Source organism: Suncus etruscus, chromosome 20 (genome assembly GCF_024139225.1).
Source record: "Suncus etruscus isolate mSunEtr1 chromosome 20, mSunEtr1.pri.cur, whole genome shotgun sequence".
Classification (NCBI taxonomy): domain Eukaryota; kingdom Metazoa; phylum Chordata; class Mammalia; order Eulipotyphla; family Soricidae; genus Suncus; species Suncus etruscus.
The window spans coordinates 18463762-18472535 of NC_064867.1; the positions used below are offsets into that span (position 1 = coordinate 18463762).

Sequence of the window (8774 nt, forward strand, 5' to 3'; positions counted from 1 at the left end):
AACCTCATCAAAAAATGGGGAGAAGAAATGAACAGACACTTTGAAAAAGAAGAAAGGCAAATGGCCAAAAGGCACATGAAAAGATAGTCAACATCACTAATTGTCAGGGAGATGCAAATCAAAACTACTATGAGGTACCACCTCACGGCACTGAGATTGGCACACATCACAAAAAAGGAAAACAAGCAGTGCTGGCGGGGATGTGGAGAGAAAGGAACTCTTTTTCACTGCTGGTGGGAATGCCGTCTAGTACAACCTTTATGGAAAGCGATATGGAGATTCCTTCACAAACTGGAAATTGAGCTTCCATATGATCCAGCTATACCACTCCTAGGAATATACCCGAGGAACATAAAAATACAATACAAAAATCCCTTTCTTACTCCTATATTCATTGCAGCGCTATTTACAATAGCCAGACTCTGGAAACAGCCAAGATGCCCTTCAACAGACGAGTGGCTATAGAAACTGTGGTACATATACACAATGGAATACTATGCAGCCATCAGGAGAGAAGAAGTCATGAAATTTTCCTATACGTGGATGTACATGGAATCTATTATGCTGAGTGAAGTAAGTCAGAGGGAGAGAGAAAGACTCAGAATGGTTTCACTCATCTATGGGCTTTAAGAAAATTGAAAGACATTTTTAACTGTATCTCAGAGACAAGAGAGATGAGGGCTGGTAGGTGCAGCTCAAGACATGAAGCTCATCACACAGAGTGATGAGTGCAGTTGGAGAGATGACTACACTGAAAACTATCATAACAATGTGTATGAATGAGGGAAGTAGAAAGCCTGTCTCGAGTACAGTTGTAGGGGGGTGGGGAGGAGGGAGATCTGGGAAATTGGTGGTGGGAATGTTGCACTGGTGAAGGGGAGTGTTCTTTACATGACTGTAATCATACAACTATAATCATGTTTGTAATCATGGTGTTTAAATAAAGATAATTATAAAAAAGAATTTATCCATTTCAAAAATATGGAATTCTTCACGAATTTGCGTGTCATCTTTGCGCAGGGCCATGCTAATCTTCTCTGTATTGTTCCAATTTTAGTATATGTGCTGCCGAAGAGAGCACTAATATAATTTTTCTAAAGTTTAAAAAATGTCACCTAGAATCTGAGGAAAATGAGAAGAATCAATGTATTTGTTTATAGATTGTTTTTTTTAAGAAAATCTCAATTATAATTTATCTGTACATATAATATTTTAAAAAATATTAAAAATCTTATTAAAATAATGCAATTTACTTTTTATGCACTTTTAGGACAAAATATTTTCATGTTTTCTACTAATGTACATAGTGAAATATTTTATTGAAGCAGTATTCCATTGAATTAAAAATGCTAGCTATAATTTATAATTTGTTTCTTTCTACAAGTTAGGTGGATTTTAGCACTAAGTATATTTACAATGTTTTGATTTAAGAGACAAAACCAAGAAAGGTCAATTTCTTGGTTTAAGGACTCTAGTGACATATCATAAAACTGAATTATTAACTCTTTGTAACAGACCAAAAATCTGTTATTCTGTAGGATTCCCTGAACAGTATTTTTGTTTTTTAACATAAAAAGGAAAACAGCTCAATTAGTCTAACATACATTGCAGTATTTACAGAAGAACAATGATTGTATATGAATGGAATGACGATAATAAATAATCTGTAGTGTTAAAGGGGCACTAATAAAGTTAATTTAAGCATTGCTCCAAAATACCATTTAAGATAATGTTTATAATAATACTTGTATTTGATATGAAGGTAAATAAGTTTAATGTAAATTAAAATAAGTTGTAGTTATATGCCTTGTTCTGTTCCTTCAGAATGGGAACCAGAACCATTAATATTTTTTAATTAAATTAGGATAATTTGGTACTTCAAAAGACATCTTATAAACTAATACTGTGTATTACATTATAATTATAGCAAACGGCTTGCTTTCCATACCTAGTTTTGAGCGTTTTCGATGTCTTCATCATTGTACCTCCTGAGATATTGAATTTCCCTTTTATCTTGCCACATCCGAACAATGATTTATCTTGCACATTAACTAAATTTGAACATTCTATGTTATTTAGTATAATTTTTACCTCATTCTTGATCATTTGAAACCTGGAAACTAAATGACTTTTTCAAATGTACTTTGTGTTGCAACGTCAACTTATTTTGTTATGCACAGAAAACGTGTTTCAACATCTTCTTCATTTTTGTAAATCAAAAGAAATATTTTAACAATAGAAATTGCACATTTCAGAATAAGGTGTTTAAGATAATAATAGCTATAGATCTCCAGAGGGACAAGATAATCAAATAATGTTAGAAGACTCTCAATTGTTATAACCTGAAGGAAACAAAAATGTGCCAATTGAATTAACACACTGATTATCATAGTCTCATAGGGATGCATAGTTACAAGTTTTTATTTCATAAATCCCACTAACAAAGTCTAGCTATTAAAATTGAAAGGCTGAATTTTTGTTTTTAATATTTAGAGCATAAGGTGATCAGAGGAACAAGAGGTCAGAGAGACTATATGCCAAAACAATGTGCCTCTCATGAACCCTATAGTGAGCTTGATCTATTTTGAAAAAAATTTAAAGACTTTGGGCCAGAGATATAGCCTGAAGGTAAGGCATTTGTCTTGCCTGCAGAAGTTCTGATGTTCGAATCCCAGCATCCAATATGATCCCCTGAGCCTGCCAGGAGTGATTTCTGAGCCTGGGTGTGACACAAAAACCAAAAGAAAAAAAAATTAAAGACTTGATATCATTAATATGTATTAAAATAAACAGCAATGAATCTTAGAAGCTAGCTCTTACTATCAATAGTATAATAAATTATAATAAATATAATAGTTATAAATTATTAAGACTCTGTTGAGTATAATATACCTAGAGAACATAGAGAAGTATGTTCTTGATTCTGCAAAGCATTATGCAATAATTAATATATCTGGAACAAAGTCGTGCTGAAGCAGATGAAGCAGATGAAGCAGTCATCCGGCAGATGACTGAGATTATTCTATGTCTCTGTCTCTCCCTCTGGATTGTTTTACTCAGCATAATAATTTCCATGTTAATCTATGTATAGGCATATTTTATGACTTAGATTTTGCTAATAGCTGCATAGTATTCCATTGTGTAAATATAGCATTGTTTCTTTAGCCAGTCATCTGTTGTTGGAAACCTGGCTAGTTTCCAGATTCTGGCTATTGTAAAGAGTGCTGGGATAAACATAGGGGTGCAGATGACATATTTGTATTGTGTTTTTGTGTTCCTAGAGTGTTGTCCTAGGAGTAGTATTGGTGGATCATATGGTAGCTCAATTTATAGATTTTTGAGGACTATCCATATTTTCCAGAAAGGTTAGACTATATGGCATTCCCACCAATAGTGAATGAGAGTTCCTTTCTCCCCACTTTCTGCCAATACTGGTTGTTCTTGTTCTTTGTGATGCTTGCCAATCTCTGAGGCATGAGATGACACCTCATTGTTTAGATATGCATCTCCCTGATGAATAGTGATGTGGAACATTTTTCATCTGTCTTTTGGTTATCTGCATTTCTTCTTTGAGGAGATGTCTGTTCATGACTTCTCATCATTTTTTGATGGGGTTAGATGATTTGTTCTTGTAAAGTTCTGTTATTACCTTGTATAACTTGGATATTAGTTCCTTATCAGATGATTTTGGGTAAATAGTTTCTCCCATTTTATGGGTGGCCTTTGTGTGCGAGTCACTGTTTCCCTTCAGATACAGAAGCTTCACAATTTAATGTAGTCCCATTTGTTTATATCTGCTTCCACTTATTTGGACAGTGAATTTCCTCCTTGAAGATATGTTTAGGATGCAAATATCCCCCCAAAAAATTCTAGCAAACTGTTGCAAGTCAGCCCCTGATGAGGTTGACTGATGGAGGGATGGAGGATGAGGCTTTTCTCCTCCAGCTCGGACCATGCGTCTGTTACCCTGTTCAGCAGGCGGTTCTGAGGTGAAGGAGGCAGGAAGAAAGCCAACAGGCAGTCAGGTTTCCGAAGAAAACAGCTCTTTATTCCGTGAAAAGGCCAAAGCCAAAAGGCCCCAGGAAATAGGTCCCAGGAAAAAGCCCTTTACCTTTCACAGACCCTTGTTTTATATCCCAGAACAGGTACCACCCAATGGTGGGATCAGGTACCACCCAATACCTGGGAGCAGAATCAGGTGCCACCCTAGGGTGGGAGCAGAATGCCAGGTCACACCCTATGGTAGGGCACAATCACAATCAGGATAGGGTCAGTAACATAAAAATCCCATTGAAATGTTTACATACACAAGAGCAAAAAATATATTTTCTTTTAAAGAGCTAAGTAGGAGTCTGTCTGATAGTACAGGGATTAGCAAGTACAAGACAATTTAGGGACAATAAGTCATAATTCTAAACTTCCTATGATCCAGGCATCACATGATTCCCACCAAACATTATTGGGAATAGCTCTGAAGGTTCCCATGTCACAGGGCCAAAACAGTACAATATAATTTTTCTAGTTCAGTTATTTAAGAATTACTGAGTTGCCTCCTGAATACCTAAGGACTATTTGGAAAGCCTTCCCACACCGACAAGTAAAATAATATAAAAAAGAAAAAATTTAAAATGCTGTTAGTAGTATTGTGCTTTTTTATTATCCTCTAATATCTTAAAATTTGTATTTATCTTCCCCAAAGAGGCACAGGAGAGGGCATAAAAGAAACGGGGAACATTGATTGAGAACAATGTAATATTCATTGTATCACTGAAACTCAATCATGAACAAATTTGTAACTGTGGGGGAAAAGCAATTGTATTATGAATAATTTTGTTATATTATGAATAACCATAGTGTTTAAATAAAATGTTTTTTTTTCTTTTTTTCTTGTTTTAATTTTTGTGGATTTTTATTTATTTATATATATATATTTTTTTTCTTCACAGAATTATTTATGGTACATAGTGACAATGAATGAAGGGCATTCCCATAACCAGTGTTGTTTTCCCTCCACCCCCATTCCCAGCATGCATCCCATATCTCCTTCCTTTTCCCCCCAGAATACTAGTGTAACTGGTCTCCACTTTACAGCTTGTTGTAGATTATTTATTATGTTGTCATTTGGAATGAAAAGGATAAGAAAAAAAGGAAGAAAAAATTTGGTAGCAACTACCAAAAAAAAAAAAAAAAAAGAAAGAGAAAAAGAAAAAAATGCACTCGGTTAATAAGAAAAGAAAAAAATCATCAAATAATAACCATAGGAGTGAAAAGGGAAGAGAAAAGTGGAAGAAAAAAGAGAAAGAAAATAAAGTCAGAAACTAACAAATCAAAACAAAACAAGAAAAAGAAGGGGTGCTGGAATGGCAGGGTTTGGCATTCCCTCCACTTTTTTTTTTTTTTTTTTTTTTTTTTTTTTTTTTTTTGCATAGGCACAGTAAACATTGGGGGAGAATGGGAATTCCCGTGGCCTAAGAGATTCAGGGCTTCTCCATCCTTGAAGCATACCATCATGGAACAGATAAAACAGGACTTAAAAAAGAAAGAAAAAAGGTATTTGAAGAAAACAAGTGATAGTTGTGTTTGAGACATGTTTTACGGCATTACGGAACCCTATATTGTCAGCTGACGCTGATTCCGGATTATGCAACAGTTCACGGTTTGATGGGGGCGAGAGGGGCCACCAAGCATGAGTCAGCAGGCGTGTTGGTTGTAGTTCTTTGTCGAGGCATGAGATGGGGACCGAGAGGGTGTCTTTCACTGAGGAGCTGGATGGTGGTCTGTTGAGGCAGAAGGTCAGTCTTGGTGTCTTTCCAGTTAGGAACTGAGGGTAAAGAGGGTTACATAAGGAGAAGATAATGGATCAGGGTTGGGAGATGAGGGGGTAGAAGAGACACAGGGGTGGGGGAGAGTAAATAAAATGATTTTTAAAGTATGAACATAATCATCTTTTAGAAATAAAAAGTTGCAAAATCCACTTCTATGTATTTTATGTTAGTCGAATTAATTCTAGACTCCTAACATTGCCCAATGATAGTAAATTTTAAATGGTGACTAAAAGTTGTTAAACAAAATAGATTCTAATTAATTAATAATTACACCACAGTGGTCAATGAAAGTTTTGATACATTGTTTTATGTATGGATTAAGCCTCATATTTTTGTTTGTTTATGGAAGTTGATCAGCTGCTTGTATTTCCTGTTATAGACTTGGCTATGTAGCCAGAGTTTAAAGTATAATTGTACCAAATCACAAAATCATATCGATGCTTCTAGAAGCTGTGGGTGTGAGTGTCTGCTTTGCCATCTAAAATTTCATTTTCAATGAGACATTTATTCTCATATTACCAATTCTTTTAATTATAGGCTGTTCTAAATTCTCTTTTGCTTCAAATCCTTTCCTAAATGCTTGCTTTGATAGACTATGGTCGTGTTTCTCTTTGTCCATTATAATAGGGACCTTTACACAAATTATATTCAATTTTTTCATGTTCAATACAAACTATGGCTTAATTTATACTTATCAGGATTCATATCTCTACCAAAGGTATTGCTATCCTAAAACCTGCTTATCTCTTTTATGTTCCCACTTTCTCCCAGTACTTTCTAAATATGTTATCAAACGATCATTATCTACCTTTAAAAAAATCACCTTTTCCTTCATCTGCTCCCCCTCCAAACTTGCTATACTCTCTTTTAATATAGATTACTTCTTTCAGAATGCTGTTCTAAATCTCTCCTTAGAATTCATTGTCAAACTTCTAGAAAGGGCAGTCTCCATGACTTTTTCATTTCTTCACCTCAATTTGTCATATTTCTGAGACACTTTTCAGTGATTACACATGAACTTTGTGTCAGATTCAAAGGTCTCTTTTTAATATTTCTTATTCTTGAACATGGTGATATATTTGACAGTACTGACTGTTCTGGTTATTCATTCAACAAATACTTATTAAGTGCCCAGTACTTTCTAAGATACAAATCCTGGCTACATGGTAAAATTTCATTTAATCTTCCTCTTCTAACCTCCAAGAACTGTTAACTGAAAAATGGGAAAAAATAACACTAAAAAAAACCTGTATCATGTTTTTTATCATGTTTAAATTTGTTTGCTAATACATTTAATTTACAATTACCAGGATGAATGATAATTTTATCTCCTTACAAAATTTAGAATATGACATTAATTTTCTGGTTTAGTGACAATATTAATGTATATTATTCTCTGAAGACTATCTTAAATGAAAAGTTATATGATTTTGTCAGTTCTTTTTGTATTAGCTATAGTATCTCAAGTGGTATAAAAATCAATATGAGACTGTGAGTGACAATAATTTCATATAGAGGGCCAGCTGACCTGAGATGAGTAAAAGTTCTTTTTTTGGGAGGTGGCACAAACTGGTGGTTCTCAGGGGTTATTCCTGGCTCTGCATTCAGAAATTGCTCCTGACAGGCTCAGGGGACCATATGGGATGCCTTGAATAGAACTTTGGTCTGTTCTTGATCGACCACGTGCAAGGCAAATGACCTACTGCTGTGCTATTGCTCCAGATGAATATGCAGTTTGAGATAAAGTCTTTATTTACTTAGTCCCTAAGACATTAAAATTTTGATAAGGAAGAGTAACACGCTTACTTTGGGAAAGGTGGAAAATATTTAAAAACCATTTATAAAATATAAGATACAAGACCTACTATTAGGATATATAAAACACTCACTAAATTCTAAAGTATAAAAAATCCCATTATAACTAGAGAGAGGATATTAATATAATTCCTGAGTCGTACATCTGGCTAGTAATATGAATATATGTTACTCTCAACTTATAGGGCAATACAAATCAAAAATATTATGTTCTATCATCTCAAACCAGAAATAATGGCCAAAGAACCTTGAAACAACCAATATTGGTGGGAACGTGTTGAAAATAATTTATTCACAGTTGGTAGGAATGCAATCTTATATAGTCATATAAAAATAGTTTGGAAATTACTCAGAAAGTAAGAATCCAGCTTCTTTATGGGTCAGAGATTCAAGTTCTTGGAATCTATTCGCTAAACAATCAAAACATATTAACTAAAATTGGTATGTACACACCTATTTTAGTACTTTGTAAAAACTCAAAGATATGGAAACCCAAAAGTTCAAGGACATATGAGTGAATAAAGACTGTTTTATATATACATGTATAAATATACATATAAATATCCCACAATTTTGGAATATACATGATATATTACATATATGTGTACACATATACATGATTGAATATAGTATGACTATAAGAAAATGTTTTTGTGCTCTTCTTCAATTCAGGGTATTATGTTAATAAAAATGTCATAGGGACAAAGATGAATATCAGATAATATCACTAATTGGTAGTATGTAGAGAAACAAAATAAGAGAAAGTAAAGAACTGAAAAAAAAACTGAAAATGGGGCCAGAGCAGTTGGCACAGCGGTAGGGCATTTGCCTTGTACATGGTAACCTAGGACGAACACAGTTCAATATCCCAGCGTCCCATATGGTCCTCCAAGCCAGGAGTGAGACTGAGGTAATGTAAGGAAAATGTTGGGGGGCCTTGGACATTTTGATAATGGTAGATACAGTAACTTTTCATGACAATATAACATTTTGACACTGTTGGAAACACAAATAATTTTATGTTTAGTAAATGATATAATACCATCTGGAAATATAAATAAAATATTGGAAAATATATTTCAATAGAATTTTTAAGTCTTTTCAAGAGTTTACCACCATCATGCTTACTCCTAG

At 34.1% G+C, this 8774-nt stretch overlaps 1 non-coding gene across 1 annotated transcript; it reads right to left on the reverse strand.

The window, feature by feature from the left end:
• Nucleotides 1-975: 975 nt before the first annotated feature.
• On the reverse strand, nt 976-1081 carry LOC125998327 (U6 spliceosomal RNA). Its single transcript, XR_007491917.1, has one exon. It is a non-coding gene; the product is annotated as a U6 spliceosomal RNA (small nuclear RNA).
• Nucleotides 1082-8774: the final 7693 nt, after the last annotated feature.